This window comes from Vollenhovia emeryi, unplaced genomic scaffold, assembly GCF_000949405.1.
Source record: "Vollenhovia emeryi isolate VEMERY1.0 unplaced genomic scaffold, V.emery_V1.0 DF939257.1, whole genome shotgun sequence".
NCBI lineage: Eukaryota > Metazoa > Arthropoda > Insecta > Hymenoptera > Formicidae > Vollenhovia > Vollenhovia emeryi.
In genome coordinates, this window is record NW_011967109.1 from 196,364 (window position 1) to 222,219 (window position 25,856).

General features: G+C 44.8%; 1 protein-coding gene and 1 non-coding gene across 2 annotated transcripts in view; one reads left to right on the forward strand and one right to left on the reverse strand.

Moving 5' to 3' along the window:
- LOC105559723 (headcase protein) overlaps positions 1-25,856 on the forward strand; it is a 176,128-nt gene that overhangs the window by 116,017 nt on the left and 34,255 nt on the right. The window lies entirely within an intron of this gene.
- On the reverse strand, positions 12,785-12,860 carry Trnav-cac. The gene is given in 2 exon segments: positions 12,785-12,818; positions 12,825-12,860. It is a non-coding gene; the product is annotated as a tRNA-Val (tRNA).

The following is a 25,856-nucleotide window of genomic DNA, read 5'->3' on the forward strand; positions in this document are numbered from 1 at the left end:
ACATCTTGCCACGCGCTCGAATTGGGCGGTAGGCCGGCCTAAGACAACGATTTTTAATAATTAATTACTCGTTAACTATTACGAAAATTGCAAAATGGTACAGGACTTTTCCATTCATCTCGATCCGTTCTACCTTCTCAAAAATTTTGTCGGATATGGAAAGACTCACCCTGTATATCTTTGTCTGAGATAAAATATTTGTTTGAAACAAAAGGTATCTTCTCTTCAATTCAAACGACATTACTGTTTTGTCTCAAACAACATTATCGTTTGACAGAAAATATGTGAAAAACAATGTATATGCATACATCTTTCTCCCTCCACATAACCATTTTTCCTTCATTAGAAGAAGAAAGATAAACACTGAATTAGTAGATACACTATGTTCAGCTATAAAGAATAGACCATTAAATGTCGCTTATATGTCTGGCTGCCGTGATTTTACTTACGAGTTCGGCGGCCAACCGGTGGCAGCACCGAACTTTGTAGGCGCCTGGCCAAATTATATAATTATTTTACTGAAACTTTAATTATTTTACTGAAAGGTTAAAAAAACTTTAAATAAGGTTATCTTTTCCATCAAATAATGAAGATTGTTTGAATGAAACAACAAAATTTTTATTCAAACAAATATTTCGTACAGGCATATGTTGTTCCAGTGAAACAAATGTCAATCAAATAAATAGGAAAACTAAATAAATTTATCATCTTTGTAAAAAAAATGCAGAAACAGAGTATTTGTGACGGGTAATATTGTAGACACGTAAATTGTACTTTATATACTGAAAGAGATGTGGAAAATAATATTAAAATGAAATTTAACGAAAAGAAGAGATATCAAAAATTTAATTTGATAATTCAATAACCCGTTCTGATAGGAATAAATATTATTTTCATAATTTAAATTCTTTGAAAGATTATGCTATGTGCAATTTCATTTAATTTATTATTTTGCGGAAATAATATATTTGTAGCGAGACGGCCTTTATTTCGCGTTTTAGTTTTCGCGGCAATACGATTTTCAAGTGTGAATCCAGATCTGATGAGGTCATTGCCGCCGCTTTTACGAGGGTGTCAGTTGGGGGGGAACTTTATTGGTCTCTTATCACCCGATTGGCGTAACGACAAAATGTTTATTGTTCGCCTATTTCGCAACAGTCGGACCGTGAGTCGGAGGGGTTATCGTGCTAAATGTCGGAATAGTCGCGATAAGCACGATACAGTTACAATAAAAGGGCATGGTAACACGTGTATCCCCTTACAAACTTTTAACAACAGCGAATGCAGTTTTAGTGTAGTGGCAAAATTTATCTCGCAATAATTTGATTTATTAACATAAGAAAAATTGTACAAAAACGAGGTAAGGAACGACGCTCCTTCACTATACGACGTATATCCGCAAAAAGCGACTCCTATCTTCAAAAGTATGTGATAAACCCTTTTCTCTGCATATTTAAAGCTGACACCGGCACTTTTAATTACCATTGTGTGGCGCGTTAATTATTCGCGATAATTGGCGCGATTTGCGAGAGCATCGGTACATTTCGAACATTATTCGTGCGACAGAGACTGCACTTTCGTTGCAATCCATCAAAAGCGCCTGATAGAGAGAGAGAGAGAGCGCGTTTAGATAGGGGAGCGAGCGGAAAAAATAATCGGCGGTAATTTAAAAGTATCGCGATATATTAACGAGCCAGCCACCCACGAATTCACACAAAGGAGATTTGCTGGCACTCACATGTACGCGCTCAATTCATGTCAGTCGTAATAAAGTAATTTATCGAACGAGAGATACGAAAGCGCACAAAACACTCTTAACCCCTCGCTATGCATCGCGAGTGTAGTTTAAGAGTGTACGCCATAGTATGACCCGTATTGTAAATTATCTCGATATCCTGCGAAATGGCTCGTATCTGCGAATGTGAAAGCTGTTTCAGTTCAATATACAGCCATACGAGTGCGACTATTTTCTTATTATCATCGCAACGCTCGCGATAAATAGTTTCCCCATTCTTGATATCCATTATTCAGGATTTTTTGTTCTCCAATGTGGATACGAATATTATATGCCAATATAATATTCATATTTGTATTGGTAAACCGAAGAATACGTTAATATATAAAATTGAATATTTGCTACTAATATTTAACTCCTGATTTTTTAATATGTGTTATATAAATAGTGATTGTTGATATTTATTGGTTATTTCCATATCAAATAGACTTTTTAAACGAATTTCGTCTGCGTTACGGACATCAAATTCCGGGTATTTTTAGACATACAAAATCTTGACGCGCGCGATCCGGTGTTAGATAATGTCATTCCAAAGAAGAGGGTAGATATTATACAAGTTGTCAACAGTTATATTTGATCTTATACATATCGTGTCAGGCTCATCTTCTCAAGCCCGTCATTATTGGCCTCTTCCCTCGAAGCGATTAACTGGCCGTTTTTTTTCTCCCGCGTCGTTTCCTTCGGGGAAACGCCAATCCTCGGTGCTTATCCTCGCTTCTTCAGGCCCGCGTTGCAGGACGTCACGGCTTCGGCTACGTTTTTCCCCGCGCTTTCCCTCTAATTTCTGACAAAGCGCCTTCGAATCTCCGCCCTCGGTCTTTCCAGGCTCTTAGGATTTAGTGGAATCATCCGTCCAATTAACGTGGCCCAGCAGCCGGCCTTTTGCTTAGGCCCTTCTCCGCTGGCTTCTAGCTCTATACCAGCTTCCACTTCGCGAAACCAACGTGAAATACAAGCGGTAATTCAATCCGTAGGACTAAAGGGAGGACCAGCGCGGGGCTCCTTATTTCTCCCATTCTCGCAGTCTTTGTACGCCGTATGGGGATCTGCGCATGCAGACATTACAATCGCGTGAAACTTTTAATCGAGGACGTCTGTTCCTTGAAGCAGAGTTTGTTATCGTAAGAAGGGGTCGATTAATCGAACGTAAAAGAGACTATACATTTCGTAGTGCGGCGATCCGCGATATTAATGGCGCGTATTAATTTCGTTTTTTTTTGTCAATGCTCCGAGACTAAGAAAGTCACTTAAGGAAGTATAATGCTCTCGAACGGATGCAATAATTTAACTTACAAATTTCTATAAGTATAATAAATGGAAATAAGTAAAAGTACACTGAGAAAAAGTCTTTGAAAATTTATTTATGGCATATAATATTTATTTCACTGAAATAAACATTATATGCCACAAAGAATGTTCATTTCAGTGAAATAAACATTATATGCCACAAATAAATTGTCCAAGAATTTTTTCTCACAATCAGTGTAAAAATTGCGTACTTCATACTTTCGACGTGGGTATGTGTGTGGCGAAGAATATTCGTTATATTAATTTACATTTACTCTGCCGCTCTATAACGTATTGCGAGAAAGTTGTCCTCATTTCTGTTGCATAACCGAAGTCAAAGTAGTTTTTTTTTTAACGAGAATCCAATTATTTCCATACAGATCTCTTTGAGAGATCACTGCTTCGGTCAAATTATTAATTCGAATAAAATTGTAACTCGCCGATGGCGCGCACGCAGCGAATAAAAGCTTTTTAAACGGGGGATTTGTCCGTCTTATATCTTGCCGCTCTGCACCGGCGGCAGAATAAACATTTCGAGACGAGAGCCGCAAGACAAATACGAAAATAGAACGGATGATGATGGCGAGCGGTCGAAACCAGGTTCCCCCGCGGCTTACCGGATTTAATTAACAATCGTCACTTTTTACGTGTCTGCATTCCTTCCCCTGCTCCTTCTTCATTGTCCATTTTTCTGGTGCGCTCGTACATTCTCGCGTGTCTTCCGTTTTTATTTCGCCGGGCGATGGGCTTTATAAAATATTAAACGCGGCGTGACGGGCGCATTTTTTCTCCCTGTTAATTCTCCTCTACGGCCATAAAAAAAAAACCCCCCCGTACTAAATATCGCATATCAATATCCGTAAGTTAAAGGGACGAGGGTGGCGGAGTTTCAATTTGCGCTCCTCGTACACGTTTTTAGGCCAGACTTTGTTCTTTAACATTTCGCGGACACGCGCTCATAGCACGAGTAATTACATATGCACGCATCATTCCTCGGCTTTGACGAGTAACACGGGCGCCACGCTCGTCCGTTTCCCTCGAGTCCCTTTGTCCCACCTTCTTGAAGAAGGGATACCGGAAACTCCGTGCCTCCCAGGTCCGTGATTAATCGGACAAGATGGAGGTGTACGAAACGCGATGCGTTTTCGGCGTCACGGTGCCTGCATTCAGACCGCATTGTTCCGTTGCACGAAACGCCCCGTGACGCGGTTTTCTTGCCGTTCCTCGCCGGTATAAATACGACAGGAAATACGAGTCCGTTCCCATTTTTGTGCTGCCGTGCTCCCTTCGTTCCTTAACTTCGGGCGTCTCGTCGTGATTAAGGGCTCTCGACGGCGAATGGAGCTCGGCATGAGCTTTCTTTACCATCTCTTCCTCTCCTCGACCGTATCAAGCATTTTGATTGTTTCTATAAAATCGTAATTACGGAAACATTTCTTGCAAATAATTGAGATATCGTAGGTCGATCTAAAATCATTCTCAATATCGTGAAATATTTTATACATTTTGTATTGTAGACTTTTAATAAGTTTGAATCTTGGATTTATTGCAATACTCCAATTGAAAATTTGTTAACGGGTCGTGTTTAACGCTAAATTTTCGATGATGGGTCACTCCGAGTCTTGGCTGGCGTGCGAACAGACGCGAGATCGAGACGTGTCGCACGTGTTATCGTCGTCAGGAAGTTCTCCGACAACGTTCCTATCGGGCGAACACGCGCCTCGCTCTGGCCTGCACGTTACCGCGTCTGGAGTCTCGACGAGGGGACGACGACGACCGGCGTCGGCGTCGCGAGATAATGTCACATTCGGGCGCCGGCTCAGCTCTCTCGCACGTTCGATTCTCCGTCGCACCGACGCGAAACTGTCGCGCGGTTGAAATTACCGGAGGAGATTGGCGCCGGCCGTGTACGGCGGTCAGGAAATTAAATGCTGCCCGGTAACATTGTTTCCGACGAAAAAAAAAAAGAGATAGGATAGCGATGGTGGGTCGCGATAGAGCCGCTCGGTGGCCGCATCGGACGCGCGATCGATGATCGAAACGCGCGAGTTTAATAACATTTGAGCGACTAAGTGCCATTGGTAAAATTGAAAATTTTTTATATTTTATTTCGAGAAAAGAATTGTGTGCGGAGAATGGACTGTATTTTTGATAGATGTAGTAGCTGAAATATTAAAAATCGCAATTGATGCTGTGACACTCATCGTCGGTCACTCATTTAGCAAAATTTTACTCGATAATTTGTCAAATAAATATGACGTAAAATGAAACGCTTTAGTTAATTAGTAATCAAGGCCAGAAACGACACCCAGAAAAATGTTTCTTCGAAATCGAACAAAGGTTCTTCGAATTTTGACTTTACTAGGCTTTTATTTAATTTCAAAGAAATGATTTCTTAACCAAAATCTTATTTGATTGGGACTGGAATCTCTAAGAGAATTCATATTTATTTCTACAAATCTAGCGAATGTTTTAGTAGAAGTAAATAAATAATTTAGTGGATTCAAAAAAACACGATTTCACGTATCTCATTTTTGTTTAACCTAAATCTTTTTTCTGAGTGAATTGTTAGAACCGGTAATGCAGTTTTAATTTACAGCACTCTTCTTTTTTTTTAGTTCGATGAACTAAGAGACGATAAAACACATAAACGTTCCGCGATGTGGCTACGAACGCGCGCTGCATTGCGCATTAATGCGCTGGCGAGAGTGCATTGTGTATTATATAGCGTGACATTGTGTCCTCGTTAACAATGGCTGGGTGCGGTACCGGTCGGATTCTCGATTTGGCAGGTCGTTTTTGTGAGGCTATCAGGTGACGTCCGTCTCCACCGCCGCAATTTCGTGCCGGGTCACTTTCTCATCATTTACACGCTCTGTGGTTTGCCGAATCTTTCCGATTGCGTTTTAAACTGTTGGCTATTTGATATCTGACATTTTGTGCAACAACATCAATGGTGGACATTTTCCAGCAAGAAACACAGTTGACAGTGCAACACAATAAATCATTTCATCTTTGTCTAAAGTTCGCCAAACAACAATGCCGTAATGAAATGAACTACTGTGTCATTTATGTTTCTTGCTGGAAAACGCCCATACTGAGAACTTGCGTAATTTTATTCTTTTTAATATAATCCTCAGAATTGTTGCTACATTCGGTATCGTGTGAAATAATTTGATACAATCTGAATAGTAATAGAGTACAACATTGACATAACACATTACTGTCACTGTCTTGCGAAATTTTCTGCACTTTTTGCGAATCTTATCACGTACTATTGAATAAGTAATTACTGATAATACAGTATTATCTCAGGTAATACGGTATTATGCCAGATAATACCGCTCTTCTTGTCGACGCTATTTAAATAAATTGTTTCTTGCACCTTTCGTGTCAGTAACATGCTCGTACACATGCGCGCGCACATTCTTTTAAATATTTATGAACCCATCACATTGTTTACTATCGTGCAACATTTTTATGTTATTTGCATTCTGGTATTTAAGTCGCGCTTAATTCTCTACAAGAGCGATTTGATCTCTGAACATAGCGATAAGCGTTTGAAAATAACGAAATAATTTTCGAGCGTCAGAGTGACTTCGCGTCGAAATTTAAAATGCAGATTCCTCGTTTAAGAGATTCGTAGTCTCCTGCGAGACATCCTGCGAATTAATTTTATTATCTCTATCCGACACGGACGCACATCTCTACTCTCATCACGGACCGTAACAGGTTGAAAGGGTCGAAAAGTAAATACACGCTAGTTCTGGGCGTATAAAGCGGATATGTTAATCGCGCAATCTTCGACCCTTGTCATAAAATTTTCTACCGGCTGTCTCCTCATTTTGACTCCTTAATAGCGCGTGGGCCAAAATTCTCTTGCGCAATCCAAGCGACTTCCGGGTGGAGACAGCTAAGATTCGCTGATATAATTATTTATAGAAGATACATGAATGATACGTAACTACGATTTAACATAAATAATAATGGCTCGTATGATGAAATTAAGTAATAAAACGGGGCTCAGAGCCTGAACAAGGTTATAGTGTCCAATAAAATAATTTTTATTATACATATATAAACGTTTCGGTCCTTATTGAACGATCCTCGGTATAAAAAAGATAAGTTCGATTTAGTACATAGATGGATTCGCAAGTTAAATATATAAATAGAATTTCGCAGTCAAAAGTATAAATTTAAGGACATAAAAATTGTCATCGGTTTTACCGCATAGATGGATTTACAAATTGATTGTTAGTAGAGAATTACACAGTCATTAGTGCTAAAATAAAAGACAAAAATATTATAAGCAGTTATGAGTTGGTAATATATAATATATTTAACTTGCGATTCTATCTATGTATAACTAAATCAAACTTACATTTTCATACCGAGGTTGGTCCAACAAGGACCGAAACGTTTATATATATGTGCTTTTATAATTAAAATTACTTTAGTGGAACTAATAACCTTGTTGAGGCTCTAGACTCCTTTTTGTTACTTGATATGATTTAACATTTGTAATAAAGCATGTTAATGTTTCGGTACGTGCAAATAGTTTTGTGTAAAAAAAGTAGTGACTCGGCAACAGAGTGCAATTTTACCAACAAAAAGATACGTTTTGAATTCGTCGCGCCATCGTCCCTATTGGTTTGTTCGCGGGAAAAAAAAGTACTTTGTCATTGCTTCCGTTTCCATGCTACGTGACTCAATTTTTTGCCGAGACGAAGGCGTACGTATTATATATATATATATATATATATATATATATATATATATATATATATATATATGAAAGCTTCGATCGTGCTCCATGCATATTTAGAGCAAACAGTCGCTGGATGAAGCACCGAGTCGTTTTCTTAGTCCTTTGCCGCCTTCTCTGTTTTTTTGTCCCTTCTTACCTCCCGAGTCCATTTTATTCGCAGATCTTGCTTTGCATTTAAACACGCGGTTCACTTAATTTATGCGGCGCAGACCGGTACTTAGAGGTGCTTGCATACGTACAGCAGACATGCCCATCCAGCTGGTGGAGACGACGATATGAATAGCCGGTAACTACGCCGCGCCACGCCGAAACTTTCTTCGTTAAAGGCAAGCACCTCGTTATTGTTTCGAAGAAGCGATACGGCTCGTAGCTGAATGAGTAGACTGAAAATTCGTTCTCCGAATGAATGGAGAAATTTCATGTTATCCGTATAACATGAAGATGTGGCAAACATTTTCAGGAAACATAATTACCGTAATTATATGCTATCACCCGGGGAAAAAACCTCCGACTCTTTTCAGTTTTTATCAGTAACATTTCCATTCTCGTGCAAGGAACCCTTCGGTTCTGTTCCGACCATTTCGGGGCGAAGTATCGGGAACGCTCTCTCGCATGTTCTCGACATTTCAACGGGAAGGTAAGCCGCGCCGGGGATGTTACGGAGTACATCGGGGATATCGCCGGGGATGCCCGAGGAAGGGTTCTGCTTTTTGAGGGTTTGTACACGGGAAAGGAGGGAAGGGGGGGGGGGGAGGGTTTCATTGCGCTGCTCGCTACATTCTCGCATTGTCTCGACTGGGTTTTACGAGGTGACGGAAGCTGAGGTAGCGCGCGGGCATGGTGGTTTCGGCGTTAAGAAGAGGGTGGGCGGAGGAGGGGCGAGCAGACAGAGAATGTCTAGGGTCGGCTGGCAAGGAGGAGCGAGTTTACACCTACCCACTAATTTTATGAGGTTAGTTAACTCCCGTAAGAAGCTTACGGACAGGCTTATACACGGGCTTAGTAATTTTATAATTTAAACGAGAGTTTCGCCGCGTCGCGCCCGAGTTTTGTCGCGGTATCGCGAGTGCTTTTCTTCGTTTCCGCCCGTAGCTCTCCCCCGTTCGCCATTTTCTCGCATCCCTGCGCAGGTTTTCTCACTCGGCCCGCAAGTTCTTCCGCAAATCACGTTATTCGAGGTTTGCCTCGCGACGAGTCGCCCCAGGCGTCTCGCTGTTTTATCATGCGCGATCTCTATCCAGTTTGGCATAATAAAAGGCACACGCCGACTAGTCAATGAACCGAAAATTGCTTTTATTTCTCGCCAAAGGTAAAGCTCCCTGGGGCATCTACAAATTTCCATTGCGCAATAATGAAAAATAATCAATATTTGCGGTTTTAACCACCACTGACGCTATAGACGCAATCGATTGTATCGAGTGCAATTTATTTTCTCTATTGCCACGTCTGTAACAGTGAAATAAATCTGTAAAACAGTCGTGAGCTGTCTCCGTGGTTGCAGGAGAAACTATCGCAATTACGCCGTTGCCGGTGTAATTTGTTATTAGGATCAATATCGACGTGAAAGGGCATCTAACATTCGGCTTTAATGTACTCACCGCCGCACTCGATCGTAGCCAATGTGTGCACCGCGAACTTGGGTCGGATCGATCGCGGGTGCTACCCTTTCGACGGCGCCTTCTACCAAGTTTCTCTCGCCATCTTCGGCGCTCATTAGACGTAACCGAGTTAATTCTCTCGCGAGGTGTACGTCTCGCCTCGACGGCGAATTTCCATGCAAATTCATCGGGACGGGCGTTTCGCAGTAAAATTTCAAGGGTTGCCCCGTCGCGCAATACCCTTTACCTCCACCTCCGTTTCCATCTCCTCCTCCTCTTTCTCTCTTTCTCTCCCTCTGCTTTACCATCACCACCACCACCACCACCTTCTCTGCAGGAGTCATCCCCCTCCCCTTCCGAAACTTTACGAACTCTCCGTTCGTTCGAGTCAGCTTCTCTGCTGGGAATTAACCGGGCAACATCCTATTAGCAATAAAGCGTGCCGCCACGCAGTTGTCTCACTCCGACTCGTCCGTGCCTCCCGTAGGTGGACCCTCGCTCCCTCGCGAATCCCTTGCTCTATCTTCCCGCCGGAACGTATTTCCAATTTTCGTCGACGCACTTCCTCCTACGTACTGATTCAGAGCCGGATTTTCCCCGTCGCAAAAGCGATCGCCCCTTAAAAGACGTCCGCATGAAAGTACACATATTTTACTTGTTGGAATGAAGCGCAATTGTGCCTAATTTTTTTTTAAATTCTATTATCGTAATTTGATTCGTTATCTCTATCGGTGTTTCATGGCGATACTCTCACCGTTGTTCGCGCTTCTTTCTCTATCCGGTTTTCAATTTTGTTGCCGGGTGAAGTCTCTTTCTCCGCCGATATTTTTTTTTGCCGTGACGTTAACGCCGTTCGATTCCGCGCTTTCTAGGACAGTCGGCAATTTGCAAGGTGGTTTACAACTCTTAATCTTAGTTCTTTCACGGTGGCATTAGGCTCTAACGAGGCATTGTCGCCGCCCTCCCACGATTCCAGAACCGGGGTCCGAAAACTTTCCGAGACATTAAGGACACGGAGGAACGATAAAGCGCGCGAATTATGTCGCAATTATGCAAAGCGAAATACTAAGGCGACGACCAACATTCGCCCCGGTCGTAAAAGCTTTTTCGCGAAACTTTCCGGCGAAACTTGATGCGAGCGGCAAGACTCCGAGCGCAAGGTGACTGACGTTTACAGCGCTTTTTACGAGCGCAATTATCGAGATAATTAGAAATGGATCCTTCGATCTTGGACCTTTTTCTTTCCTCTTCGAATCACACATCGCGCGAGAACATCCAGTTAATTGCGAGTAATTGGTAGTCACTGAGGTTGCAATCAACCCTAACAACTTCGAAAGAAGTTTCTCGGGGGCAGTCGGTGATTTATTTACGTAGAAAGAAATTTAATTTAATTCTCACGGTTTATTCGGCTCCGTTAATGCCGCGGAGATCGCCGGCTTCGGGGCTTCTTCTCGCACCTCATAACCGTTTCGTGGAGCTTTTCTCGCGAACCCTCCTTACCTCGGCGCTCCGCAATTTCTCCCACGGTGCGCGGAGGCTCCTCGGCATTCGTAAACAGTTCTTATTTACGAGAACGCAGTCATTTTTGCGGCGCTCAAAGTGGGGCCATTCGCATGTAAATCGCTTCCTCCTGCTGCCGCTGCGGCGCAGGACAGTCAGCGAGAGAGATATGCAAATGTCGCTAATTACTGGTGGCGGCAGGATTACACGATGTCTTTCTCTCCCCGTCGCGCGTCTTCGTTCCTCGGGAGAGAGAGAGGAGCTGGGCCCCCCCCCGTCTTTGTTCCCGCGCTCGTTCCCGCTCGAATCCCCGTTCACGAACGATCACACGTGCAACGTTACTCACTCGATCGCTTGGAACGTGTCTCAGTTTGCCCAATATTCACGGGTTATTTCGCAAGAAAATGAGATGACGCGAATAACATATTTGACGTAATATTAGGATAAGTTGGAGCGGAAAAGGTATGCGAGAAATGCAGAGAAAAGAGAAAGAGAAACAAGAGCAACTTGAAGGGAAATGTTCCCGACTCGATGGGATTGCCCACATATTTGTAACATTTTACGATATAATGGACGACGCGATAAAATTGAAGTTATGCCTCCTGCATTGCTAATTTGCGATGTTACTTTAATTATTCATATCGATCGCCGAAAAGTGACTCTCGCGTGCTTTTTGTCGTTGGAACCGTTGGTTGTTTCTTGCCTCGTCTGTAGAAAGAGTCCGCGGAAGTCTCTCGCGTCGCACAGAAAAGAAGTGCCGAGGGTGAGTAGACGAGGAAGCCCCTCCGTTCACCTCGTTCGGCCGAACGTTTAGCGCGGAAGATATGCAAATGCCGTCAATTACTGGTAGCCACGGGATTACACGATTAGTTCCGCCCTCTCCCTCGTTCTCCACTCTTCACTCAAGCTCCCTGTCTATAACCTTCCATCACTTGAGTCTCCATTCTCAGGAAATTACGCCTACCTTGACACCTCTTCAGGCGACACATTCGCCGTCCTCTCCCGCTGTCTTCCGAGTCTCTCTCCTTCCTGGCCAGATAACCGAGACTTTGTAACGAGCAGCCGTGAAGCGCGAAATGCCTTCTCCTCTCCCTCGCCGGTAGTCAGAGAGCAAGGAAGAGGATTATCCTTCTTCCTGGCTCGCCGCCTCCAACGACAAAGGCATCCCTCGAGGTCGGAGGTGCCGACTGATAAGAGCTTGGAATTACGCTCTATCGTCGTGGCTGACTGCCGACGGCCGAAAAGCGCGGACTGCTGATAGACTGAGAGGCTCTTCCCGTGGGACGAGGGGGGCACCCGGGAAAAAGAGAGATGAATGTCGGTTCCTCTAACTAAGGGTAGGCGATGCTTTAACGATCGTATGGGAGAATTAGAGAACTGAGGAGGATTAGCGATAACAGACAAAGCCACCGCGGCTGCTGCTTCCTGCTCTTGGTTCCATACAAGATAAAAATAATATCCCAGTGGCCCTGGACTATGAGTAAGAAAGCACGATCAGTTTTACGCTTTTGTTAATAAGTAATCAAAATTACTGACAAAATGCAATTGCCAACAAAACGTTTATATGAAACTTTTGTTTGTCACCCATCGAAAGACAATAGAAAACACAATAATGTTAATGATAATTTTTATCAAAATACTAAACAATTCCCTTTTATCTAAAGATTTAATAACGTTTTCATTATCGAATAATACAGACTGTATGATTGTATGCTCATTGAATAATGTTTTAAATTGGCATACCTTTTAACCAAATTTCCAAAGCTTGTTTAAAAATAATATTGGTGATTTTGTTGACCGTATCTGGCGATTAAAATTCTTATTGCGAAAAAATATTACCCCAGCCGGGATTCGAACCCGGGACCTCCCTACAATCCGTGACGGGCGTCTTAGCCAGCTCGACCACCGGGGCTGTGGTAATATTATTCGCAATAACATGTATATTACTTAAGATGTTGTTCACGCGTTTATTTCGACTTTTCAGAACTGTGCGTCGATATGATTGTCGATCCCGGGTTCGAATCCCGGCTGGGGTAATATTTTTTCGCAATAAGAATTTTAATCGCCAGATACGGTCAACAAAATCACCAATATTGTTAATTACTACTGGCAACCTTAAGAATATTCTACTTGTTTAAAAATGTTTTAATATTAAATGCAAATATTAATGTTTCAATCATTAGGACGTGTTCACTGGGACATTTACTTCACCGGTGCGTGCGTATCTGCTCTCTGGACGAGTTCACATCGTAATTGCGTGTGTCTTAAGAAAAACAAATCGATAGCTTAGAAAACGTTCGCGGATTAAATCTCTTCAATTTTGTAATATTTCATTTTGTTTTTCTACACTTGTACATAGTTGTGGACTGATATGAAACTTTAAGGGGAAATATCGGTACAGGACATTTCACGTTTTACCCGTTGGAATACTTGGAATTTCTGAATCAGAGCGCTCTTTGGGTGGTCGCGCTTACGCATTACGATTTTTCGCACCGCGGGGATAGTATCTGAAAGAATGAGAAAGAAGAAAATTCGCCTTCTAGAGCCATTGTTTCAGTAATCTAGATTATAGAGCGAGATTCGTGATAAATGGCGCGGGGTACGCTGCTTCCTTTACGTCCTTTCTAGTCTATTCCTTGGCCTGCGTACGTCGGAACGTCTAATAGATAGAATTGTATCTCGCTACGCGATCTACTAGGCACCACGCGCACGAGGGTGGAGAACGGTTATTACGAGATTATATTACGACGCGGAGATCTTGTTGAAATGGTTCTACTACGAACCACCCCTTGATTATGTCACAGAGCTGGGGGGGGGGGTTTCGCCCAACAATTATTACTTCCCGAATCGCTTTCAACGCTACCGGCATCAAACGTCGTTTCTTTACTCTCGCTGATAAATCCTCGTACTATCGATAATATACCACGAGCACGTTCCACGCGATTTTTTTTCCCCCTCTCAACACGTGGCGCGCTCACATGTTCCGAGGTGAAATGTTTCGAAAGGAAATTCCTCCTACGTGTCCGGCAATAAGTCCCACGTGTGTCGGTGTAGCCATCGGAGGAACGAAATGGCACAGATCGTAGACGGCACGGTCGTTATTACAGGGGTCGTAATGAGAGGGGGTCCGGGCGCGCGGGGGTTATTTTTAGATAGGAGAGGACGAGCCGTGTGGTCAGAGATCGCGCCGAATTAGGAGGGACTATTTTCATTACGTGCTTTAGCCCTCACGAATGAGGCGAGGGGGCAAATAACCCCAGGAAACGTAAGAGATATTCCGGCTCTTACGCCCGACCGGGCGGGAACGGCTTACCTGCATTTATCCCGCTATTTTGCTTCTATTACATCATGAGTTCGGTGAGCGGGCGAGGGGCGAGATCTTAGGAACAAAGAGACTCCCGACGAGAGGCAATGGCGAATAGGTTTCCACGATCTCACCGGTGGAAAAGCAGCGATGGAAGCTTTTAGCCTAACCCTTTCATGTTTAACCCTTCCACGAGTTATGTGGGAGGAAAATTAGGCAACATGCATTTTGTAGGACGTAACTTATGCAAGATGTAAAACGTGATGGAACTGTTATGTACCCAGAAATTTGCGTGAGAGGATCGTGCCAAGTCACGTTTCTCGCATTATAATTTTGGACCATCCATAATGTACTAAATAGCGATGATTTTAACAATATCTTCTTCTTCTTTTCAGGTAAGTCTTGGGGGAGAGGTTCGTTTACTGCGAATGAATAAGGGCGATATCTAGACTTCGGCACACAGTGAGTAAATAATAAGACCAGAAGGGCGTCCCCATCCCCCCCCCCCCCAGCTTTCAAGAGGGAAACGTGATCATTTCGCAGATGGTCTTAAAGACCCCTGGATGTCGGTTTCTTAAAGAATATCGCCGGCGCGCGGATAAAATTCTTTTATTCGCGAAACTGGGTATATCGTCCAGCTGTTGCCGCGTTGTCGCCAGGTCGCGCGCTGTACTCTTTGCCCTCTTTCCACCGTACTGTTCGACCTCGTCGTCTCCTTCCTCTTGACGGGGTCTCGCATCTTCTCCCACGTCTGCGTCGCCCCGCGTTATGCTCCCAATAGTTTTTATTATATCGCGCGCATCCACGACGGATATCGCGGAGTGTCGCGGGCCCCAAGTCGTACGCCGCCGTCGCGGTAAATCATCCACGGGCAATCAGGCTCCCTTTGTGCTGTCGGAGGGCCGTTTGAGGATCCCGCGTTCCATATCCTTATCCGCTTAGCCGGGCAATATGTGAGGATATACGCCGGTAGCCCGTTTCCTTTGTTAGGTCTCATTCGGCGGGGGGCGGCCGGGGATGGTCCAGCGTCCTCGTCCCGCGCTTTCTTCCCGCTTTATCCGTTTACGTGCGTTTGCGTTTCGCGTAATCCGCTTTCGATACGCCTCGGCCCGATATCGATATTTGAGATTTACGATACGCGAGCGTAGATAAAGCCGCGGTGCGTGAAATATTAGAGAGTTACTTGAAGCGCAAGCCTCTCCGCCTTACTCACTGCTTCCCTTCAGACGCGGCAGATTTACAAATGTAATACGCGGACTCGCAGACACGGCATAAAATATAGCGCAACGTGTACTTTTGTACTATAAAGTAGCACGAGTGTGCGCGCGCGTGTGTGTGTGTGTGCAGAATTTTTCTTGCTCGTTATATTCTTTTGACTAATAATGTATAGGAGGGTCGCAACCGCACAACTTCTATATACTACTAGGCTGCTACAACCGACGTACACATAATACTTTATTTACCTAGCAAGACATGGTGGAACTCTTGCCTCACTTTTCAGCTCGAAGGTAGCAGTCTAGTGGTGTATACACCGAAAGAACGGCTAGGGCAAAAATAACTGAAATTAAAATGTTGCCGTATAAATAGTAGGGGCATCTACATTGTTTTGTGTTGCAACATTCACTAATAGCGAATTCGATTGCTTGCACCATTGCGCACTGAGTGCACACTAAGGCCAGTTTATAGTCAATTTTTATACTTAACTTTGTCTTAAATATATGTTCAAAGAGTATTTAGCCAAAAAATTAATCCGTATGGATGCAGTGGCGATCGTGGCGCACAGGATTGTGCGCTGGTCTGGTGATCCGAAGATCCGGGTTCAAAACCACACAAAACATTGTTGGTTTTTCGTTCGATCACCACATAGCGAAGTGGATATAAGAGGTTTGGGCACGTTCCTTCAAAAAACGCCTTGTAACCCTAAGAGGAAACAATAAAATGTATTTACATTTACATGTCCAAGAAGTAAGTAATCCGTATGGATGCTATACAGATGATTTTACTGGCTACAAAATATTTCAAGAATATTTAAGACTCGTCTTAAATATAAGAATTGACTGTAAGCAAGCCTTGGTGCGCACTAGTGCAAGCAACGGAATTCGCTATAAGTTTGCTGCACAAAACGCATACAGTTGTCTCCACTACTTATCGTACCAATGTGGGTAAACCACAGACATAGCTGTCACAAATATGTAAGAGGCAAAGTACAATTTCCGATAGCAAATCCTTAGAATAGAAATAGGTAATATAATGTCGACCAACAGGGGGATTTTAAACAGTTGGCACTTGCGCGGGGGGTTATGCGTGAAATACAAATAAAAAATTAATGCGAGGTAGTGACTTGCGGTGAAAACAAGAGAAGAGGGAGTTCGTTGCGAGCCGTTGTAGAGAGAAAGAAGAAACAGACTGAGTGAGAAGTGTGAGAAAAGGCGAGGAATTGCCAGTGATTTAGTGAATATATTGTAGCTTGCAATTTTTTAGTATTACGCTTTCCTTGTCCAACTAGAATTGTGATCAACGGACTATTCGTCTTTGTTGGCCTGTTGTATTGTTAGTGTTTCTGATCAAGTTCACCTTGAACTGTGCCGTATTAATATTAGACATTTTGAATTCCTGACAAATTAAAGTGATTGCCTTATTTGATTTTACGCCCTATTTCGCTCCAAATTTATATATAGCTTACAAATATTACTATTGATTGGGGTTGTGCCAACCCCAACTAGACATGTGGGAACCACATCGGTCTCTCCGTGTAGAAGTCTGTGGTCGCAGCCATCGACGGTATTCCGGAAAGTATTCGTCGAGTGTAAAAGCGGGTGAAATTTCTAAAATTTCCGCGGGACTTGTGCGACTGCAACGGCGAAGGCAGCAAACCGCCCGTATACAACGCTCTCGTGACAATCGTCGGAGCGTCGCTGGATGCATAATAAAGCCCCGCGACTCGCGCACGGGGAACAAACGAAGCCGCGTGTACTCACTTCGAATTTCCGTTATTTGATAGGTCGCGTTTTCCCGGGACCGCCGCGGCTCTGTCGCGCCTATCTTATTTCTAGTTACGTGGGCGAACTTCGTGACTAATCAGTCTACGGACCTCGTCAGGCGGACGTTGACCCCCGCGGGCTCGCCGGCGTGCATTTGCATTTCCAATTTTTGCGTTTATTGGTGAAACCAGATATCGAGTTCACACTCGCTGACGTTGGCGTCGTGTACATTACTCGCGCCGAATGAGAACCGCGCGGTAAGAGAGAACGTTGACTCCGAAAGTATACTAACTTACATTTTTATTGCACACATTGAGTAGAGAGAGAGAGAGAGAGAGAGAGAGAGAGAGAGAGAGAGAGAGAGAGAGAGAGAGAGAACGGGATACCATAGAGGAAGATTGTGTTCAGTGGTTATATGATCTTTTTATTATAGTTATATACTTGTAATTCTCTATCATTAATTTCCCTTTATTACTAGTATAACGGATCCTCTGGAAGAAGTTGTGCGAACGCGACTTTTAAGACTCGAAACGTAACTTTGACTTTCTCTGGGGAAATTAAAATTATGGATGGTTAATCAGCATCCTTTATAACGCATTACAACCGGATCCGGTACAAGCGCGAGCGTAATGCGAGGAGATGCAAGACGCATCGCGAATTGGTCTTTGAAGTGCGGTGGCAGAGGAGGAGAGGACCCATAAGAAATTTTCTCCGGTCCGCGAGGTCTCGCCCTCATTTCGCCCGATGGCGGCAGAGGGACGGGGGACGGGGAGGGGGGGGGGGCAGGCACCGAGGTCTGTGACCTTAAAAGTTGCTCCGGTACAGGCGTCGTTGCGGTGCAGAGCGGCCGAGAGGAGTGAGGAAGCGTGGAAAGAGAGGGAATGATAGATCGGCGCGAGACGGGAGGGGGTTCGAAAAAGAAAGAGAGAGGAGGAAAAGAGGGAGAGAGAGACAAGCTCGTTTATTTTATCGTACACGCGGCCGCGCGAGTATCAACCACACCTAGCCTGTTCGCTCTCCCGTACAGACGCGAGCCCGATCTGTCAGGTAGTCCGTGATACATGGGCATGTGCACATAATAATATCGCGTGGCAGCCCGCGAGATAGTCGGCGTGGGTCGACAGACAGGGAGTGCCACTCGGAACAAACCGCGTCGGGTCTTTTTCGCTCCTCTTCCACTCGCGCGCTGTTCCGCGATGAGCGCGAAGCCTCGCCGCTGCCTCTCGTGTCCGCCGCGGGTGCCTCTTCCTCCGCGTCCCAAGCCTTCCGCTTCTCGCGCTTGATTACCGTCACGCGAACGACATTCGGATCAAAGCCTTGTCGGGTCGGCTTCGCGACACGATGTTACGCGGCCACGGGAGCGCGAGCATTGCGAAAGGTGGGAAACTAGCTCGTTGCGGTCGCAGAAGAGTCGTAGAGGCGGTATTCTTTATTTACCTCTGATTTATCAGCTTCGATTTGGTATATCTCGTTCCGGGATATTGAATCTGTTCTACTTTCCGCGAGGCTACCGACTTTCTCATTCCACCGCCGCTCGTGCCTCGGCGTGATTGGCGAAGACGCGCGGCGTGTTTCAGGAGGAGCAGCAGAATACGAATTCATATTTGATGCATCGATGTCTCACTGGAATTTACGTCACGTTGACAACCGCCTCCGTGCGAGACGCGACGTAAAATCGATGGTTAATAAACGTCACGTTGCTAATTTGCCGGACCGATGACTATCACGTGTGCCGTGCCATTTTATGGCTGCGCGTAAGTCGCGCTAGTTGGCCGGCTGTGTAATTACGCAGCAGAAGCTCGTAAAATTGTCGTCGCGCTTCTTTTAGGGAATGCATGGGGGGGGACGCATCTCGTCATTCCTGTAGCTCGGCCGTGTGTTCAGACATCTCCGGCTCGACGGACGACCAAGTTAGTGATTACTAACGAGACGATGTTGGCGTTACTTACGATACATATTGACATTCCGCCATTAATTTTCATTGCTATATGCACAATCGTGATGTAAAGGGTAGAGTGGGAATTTGTTGCGTCGAGACAAGAGAGTGGGGAGCTTAGAGCTGCCAGCCAGAAGAGATAAGGGTCGAGAGACCAGAGCTTACGTGGATACGAGCATAATCCGAAAATATTATATTTTGATCTGCACCCGGGGATCTAATTACTAGACCCAGGGATTAATCGATACCATCGTAAATTTCTAAAGAGGATATTCACAAATAACAGTTGAACCTGATCTCTCGTTCAACACAGTTCTCTCGTCACTCTTGTATGTATTATACATTTTTAATGGAATAACGATGCAACTTCAATGGACTTTGCACTCCCTAACCAAAGAGCGCGACTTTTATATTTTTTCTTTTTGACTAATATGTAAGTTTTTATCTTTCTTGACATTTATTAAGTCACTATTATGTATAATGCAATCACTCTCTTGCCTGTACACGGCTTACTGTCTTAATGGTATTGGCCAAACAATTAATATGTAATCTTTAACAATCTTGTAACAGGTATGATTTTTATGGTTTGTTTTCAGTGTAATTAATTTATTAAGCAATTTATTAAGCAATATTTTTCGCAATATACCCAGCAAACGCCAAAGTAAACAGTTACATAACATCAATATAAATGTAATATGTTATATAACATATTTAAAGACATGAAATATTTAGACATCAACACCCTGTCACGGCTCTTAATTCTTTATTCCTTCAGATTTGTGCTTATCACATTTGAGCCATACAAATTTTATTATCAAGCAAGGTTCGTGCAAAGCTATACATGATTTCAGCCCAGACAACATGCATGTCTAAACGACGTCTTAAAGACGTCTTAAAAGAGACATCTTTAAGACTTTACTGTAAGACGTCAGAAAAAAACGTCTTAAGACATTGTCAAAAAGACGTCTTTATGACGTCTTTATAAAAATATAAAATATTGATTATATGTCAAGTAGTGTTTATATAATCTTTAAAGATCGAATTAATACATTTGTTAAAGCATCTGTGACATATTGCTAAGATGTTTGAAAGTATTTTAAAAATAGAAAAGTTTGTGAAATTAGAATAATGAGATTTGTAGTGCAATATGTAGTGTATAACGATTGTGGCAGTTGTGACAGCCACCCTTAACCAGAACTGCACATTACTGACAGCTTAGAGTATCGATTACTTTCAAGGAGGTGCTTAGCAACACAAAATATTCATAAATTAATCCGCTAGGAGGAGATAATTTTTAAAAGTAACTCGCATTTAAAAATTGTTGAAGAATGGGATATAAGGAGGTCTATCAACGGCAGAATTTTAGAAAAATAATCGTAATTCCTCAGCATACTACACCTGAAAGTAGTAATCGCGACTTCCAAGAGAAGCTTAGTTCTCATTCCTATAGAAGAGGAAGTAACTCTTCGATGTCCGCTTCACCGCGGCCTAAGTACAAAAACTAGAAATTACGTAATATCAAGATACGACCTTGCGAAAGAGATCAATCGATATGCCTATAATACATGTCTCGAGGACGTCTTTTGGATTTGTTTTCAAGACGTCTTAAAGATTTCTTTAGGACAAGTCTAAAAGACGTCGAAAATCGGGACATAAGACGTCTTTCTGACAACTTCATAAGACGTCTTAGAACTATTTAAGACGTCTTTAAGACGTCATAATGTTCTCTGGGAGGTTACTTGACAAGGGTCCAAATCTGAGATCGAAACGTTGCAACGTGTATTGCTTTTTAAAATAAAAACATTGACCAGCGTAGGTCGGTAAAATTGGATATATCATTCGCAAATAAGATAAATCTCATTATCCCCAATATTCGTTCGAGTAATTAACGTTTACGTCAATTCTTAAGTACTCGCAGGCAATTGGCCAACCGGCTGGCTGGTGTTAACGAACGGTACGGCGATCGCGTCAATAGGCGAGAGATTAATGAATCGGACGAAGGCGTTCTCACGAGAGTAGAATTCCAGCGGACTTTTTTCTTCTTTTCGCCGTTATTAGCCCACCTGCGCTGGAACAATCGTGGGCGAGCATCGCGTCGGCGGTCTAGCGATATGATATTTATTGCAGGCTTCCTCGTCACGCGATCGCGAGCCGCCGGTATCCCGGCTGCCAGGGCACGGTTAAAAACTACTTATGTACCACGGCGGCCCTGCGTATGGATAGGACCTTTTGCGCGCTCGAGTCCACGATCGAACTCTCTATTCCGCGGTGGCCGTGGATTCGCGTAGCGAGTCGCGGCAAATTAGCCGTCATACTCACCACTGACCGGTTGTATCGACACCGTTATTCCGCAAAAGTGCCGATCATTAATCTTATTGCGTAATAACATCTGCGCGTACATTGCAAGTGCTTGAAAACTCTCGCGTAGCCAAAAATTAAGGAAAATGCCAAGAGCGACTACACGTTTCTTGCAAATTGTCACCGTCTGACATTCACTTATCGAAACGGAGTAATTTTTCTTACATGGCAAAGAAAAACACCATGCTTTTTTTTTTTACCAAATAAAGGATTCTTCTGCCAGCTGAGCTCGACTGATTGTTTAATTCTATATCTAACATGACGTGTACACAACGTCAGTGTTTTCTTGACCGCACCTGGCATCTTTAATAATACAGAAAATGTATTGCGAAAAATATTACCTCAGTCGGGGTTTGAACCGGGACCTCCCTACGCTCTAGGCGGGCGTCTAGGAGATGCCAGGTATGGTGAAGAAAACACACGTTGTTAATTACCGCTGGCGACTGAAGAATTCTGATTAAATGACGTGTAAACGTTTTGAGTAAATTATCGATCTACGAATAATTTGTATACTTTTCGATTTTCGCTTTTTGTTACATGAAACGCCAGTCGTACCTTTCGATTATCTGCAAGCTGAAGACTCCGATACTCGGGCGTGCAATTAAAAGTAGTAACATTCGTACGGAACCTGAGTGAGAGACGATGCTTCTCGTCATTTGATACTTACCCGCGAGTCCCGTTTTACACGATTATCGATTGTTATTGGCCGCATCCTGGTGCTTGGTCTCCGCCGCGAGACAAACGCGCCGCTGCCGCGCGACGGGCTAAAAATTCCCTCTTTCCGCCAGCGAACGTTCGATAAAGCGCCAGCCACCGCCGCGCTCGCTTAATTAAGGATAGAAACATTTACTCCGCTACCTTGTTCCGCGCAATGCCGCCCGTGCCGGTTCGACGATCTCGATTCTCCTCCCCGTCGCACGTGCGGCTTTTCTCGATCGCGAACGGGACAGGTCGGATTGGCCGCCGTCGCGCCGCCGATCCACAAAATGGATCGTAATCTGGTTTGCTCCTGGATCCGCGCGAGGGGCGGCGGGACGGAAGAGAAACAGGAATAAGGAGCGAAGAGACCAGTTTCGCCGCGCTTGCTTCACCTCCGTCCGGTGTTGCTGCTCGAAACTCTCGCGTCGCCTCCTCGCTTCCTCCTCCTCCCACTTTCTCGTCTCGTCTCGTCTCGAAAATGGTGTATCGCTGATTATCTCCATTTCCTTCGCGACTCACCGGTTCTTCTGGTACTTCTTAGTCATCCGTTTGCGCCGTGTCGTACACCGAGGAGTACGGCAAACAGGAATCGCCGGATCGAGCAAGCCCCGTCTCTCAGAAAATCATTAATTCGCGAAGCGCGAACATTCCGGGCGCACAATGTATCTGCCTACGCGTTTTTATCGAGTCGTTATCATTCACGTGAATGTAAATTACGTCGCGCCCTCACGAGCCGCCAACTCTCGTGCGCCTCGCAAACGCGCCGGCGAGATAAAATGTTATTTTTACGAATAGACATATGGGATTAACAATTACACAGCCAGTCCACCCGTTACTGCAATTAGCCCAAATAAAGCAGCCGGCGCTATCGTGCCTCCTCTCGCATCGCCGATGGGATCTTGCGGGGCTCGATCGACAAGTTTCCAGCGTGGACTTATCTGATTTCCAAAACTAACGAGCTCTCCTCGTTTCCGTCTCGTTGGGGGGTTTCTTCTTCTTCTTTTTTTCAAACTTCTGATACAACCTTCCCGACGTGAAGCCGCGAGATAAGCCGTGAGCCGCGGGTAACGCGATACCGTACGTTCTCCAAGAGGCGTCTAAATATAATTTCCGTACGTAATATTTCGCGTATCACTTCGCGATTTCACATTCCCGTATCGAGTATCGCGGGCCGCGTCGTCGTCGTCGTGAAACAGCGTGCTCCCGATATCGCGTTATTAACATAATTAACGTACGTCCATGCGGTCTGGTTAATGCCCGTCGCGCCCGAAACGGGGAAAAATCTATTTGCGCCGGGAGAGCGGGGGGGGTGGCGGCGGGGAACCGAGCTGCCGAACGAGGGAAAATCGTGGATGCGCGTACGCTCCGGGATATTGAATATCGAATATCGGACGTGCCGCGGAAAGATGGAATATCCGCGCGTCTCGTATTCGCCGAATGCCCCGAGCCGGAAATGGCTGATCGGACGAGACGGGAATTCTCGGGGGCCGATTTTACCGCTCGCGCCCGGCACCATTGTCGCCGGCGATTTCGCGACGGCGTAGCACGCGCGCGCGCGCCTCTATTCATTTAATTGAGCTACCTACGAGAGCGCGGCAGGGAGCCGGCGATCAAGTACCGGTTGTGCAGGTACGTAGGCTCCCCCGCCCCCGCCCGGTCGGTCTGATTTACGATCCCGTCTCGCCGGTAATGGAACGCTCGCGGACCGGCTTGCGGAAAAGCGTCTGGTATCTGTCCACCTTAGGGAGCACCGCGCTGTGTTAATAATCGCCGATCGTTCCACCGTCCGAGCGATCTCGGCGTTCGCATCGCGGAGCGCACTGATAAAAAGCGGACGCCTCCGAGGGGGCGTGTAGGAGAAAGCAGCGGCAGCTTATCGGCGTTATTGTTCCACGATAGCCGCTCGCCTCATAAGGAATAATTAATCCTTGAATATCGCTCCCGACGAGTGTCCGGCATGTCTCTGATCGAGCGCGTTGCGAGACGGTGATTTGTGCATTCGGCAAGTCTGAGGTAATCCCGTTCGGCGGGCGATTACTTTTACGGTGTGACTAAACGGTCATTGTGATTTTCAATTTTCTAGAACGAACTTTACGCGGATGATATGTCGAGACTCGAGAGTTTCCCCTTTACGGCGGCAAGTCTCACGTGGGCAGCCAACAGGAAGCAGATTTTGGGGAATTTTCTTTGAAGACAGTATTTAACCAAAGTATTTCAAACTTTAGTAGTGTATTAATACAAGACAATGGAACATTCAAATATTTATCGGAATTCTTCAATGTCGCCAGCGATAATTAACAGCGTCAGTGTTTTCTGGGCCATACCTGGCATTTTTAATAATACAGCAAATTTATTGCGAGAAAAATATTGTTATACCTCAGCCAGGGCTTGAACCTGGATCTCCCTACACTCTAGGCGGACGCCCTCGCCAATTCGACCACCGAGGCATATGATAACAGGCTTGTTTTCTGTTCCTACACTGGTGAACTAGTGCAATAAATTCGAGTGAGACAAGCATATTTTTTCTCATTCTAGCTTACTGCACTAGTTCACCAGTGCAGGAGCAGAAAGCAAACCTAAAATTCGTCGCAATAACAGTGTAAAGATGTTGCCTACGTGTCTATTTCGACTTTTTTTTTCACTGCGCGTCGACAAGGGTTGTCGGCCGACAGTTCTGCCCGTCTAGAGTGTAGGTCCAGATTCAAACCTTGGCCGAGGTAATATTTTTCGCAATCAATTTTCTGTATTATTAAAAATGCCAGGTATGGTCAATAAAAATAATTTGTTTTCATTAAAAAAACACTTATAAACATAGACGTCGCAGGCGTCAAACGGCGCACAGTCTAACTTTAACCGTAATATTTATTCGTGCGTCTCCAGCCTTTCCAACAATGCCGACGTCAGTTACGTTCGTCTCGTCTCTCCGAATTACCGTGACGTCTTCAGATATCAGGGCGAAGGTTCATCACCTGCTCAACTCCCCCCGTCCCTTTCCGTCCCGCGTCTTCCCGAGGCGTCGCGACGCGCAGACTAGAAATTCCTGGATTAGCGACGCGTCTGTCGCGCAACCCCCAAGGTTGTCGTCCGCGTATATCACGCCGTCGTTACCGCGGAGAGTATGAAAATCCCGGGTGAAAACGTCGCGGCACCTCCGCGCGCCTATTCCCTGCGCCTTATCACGTTTCTCCGCTCCCGTCCGCCGCGGATAATAATAAGTTAAAACCGTAAAGCAGTTTATGCCGGATTCTCGCGCCCCTTAGCGGCAAGGCTTAACGCCGGCCGTCTGGTCCTTACCTGCCGTTCTCCAGGTCGACGGCTTCATATCCGACGGTCGAGAGGCTCGCATTCCGCGCGCGAGGGTAGCCGGCGCGCCATGCGAATTGCGAAACTTTCGGAAAGTCCGTCTCTCGTACCTCTATGGAATTATTACGAGGCCGGCGATATTGCCGGCAACTTCGCTCGCGAAAGCGACGCGGCACGGCGACAAGTTTGCTCGGCGAAATCGGTAATTTTTTTACCAAGTCACGTTACGTAATTCATTGCTTGTCGCGAAATGATGTGGAATCTTCCTTAATGTCAAAATTATTATTTAATTAACATCGAAACTCTGTAACATCAAGAACATTTGAT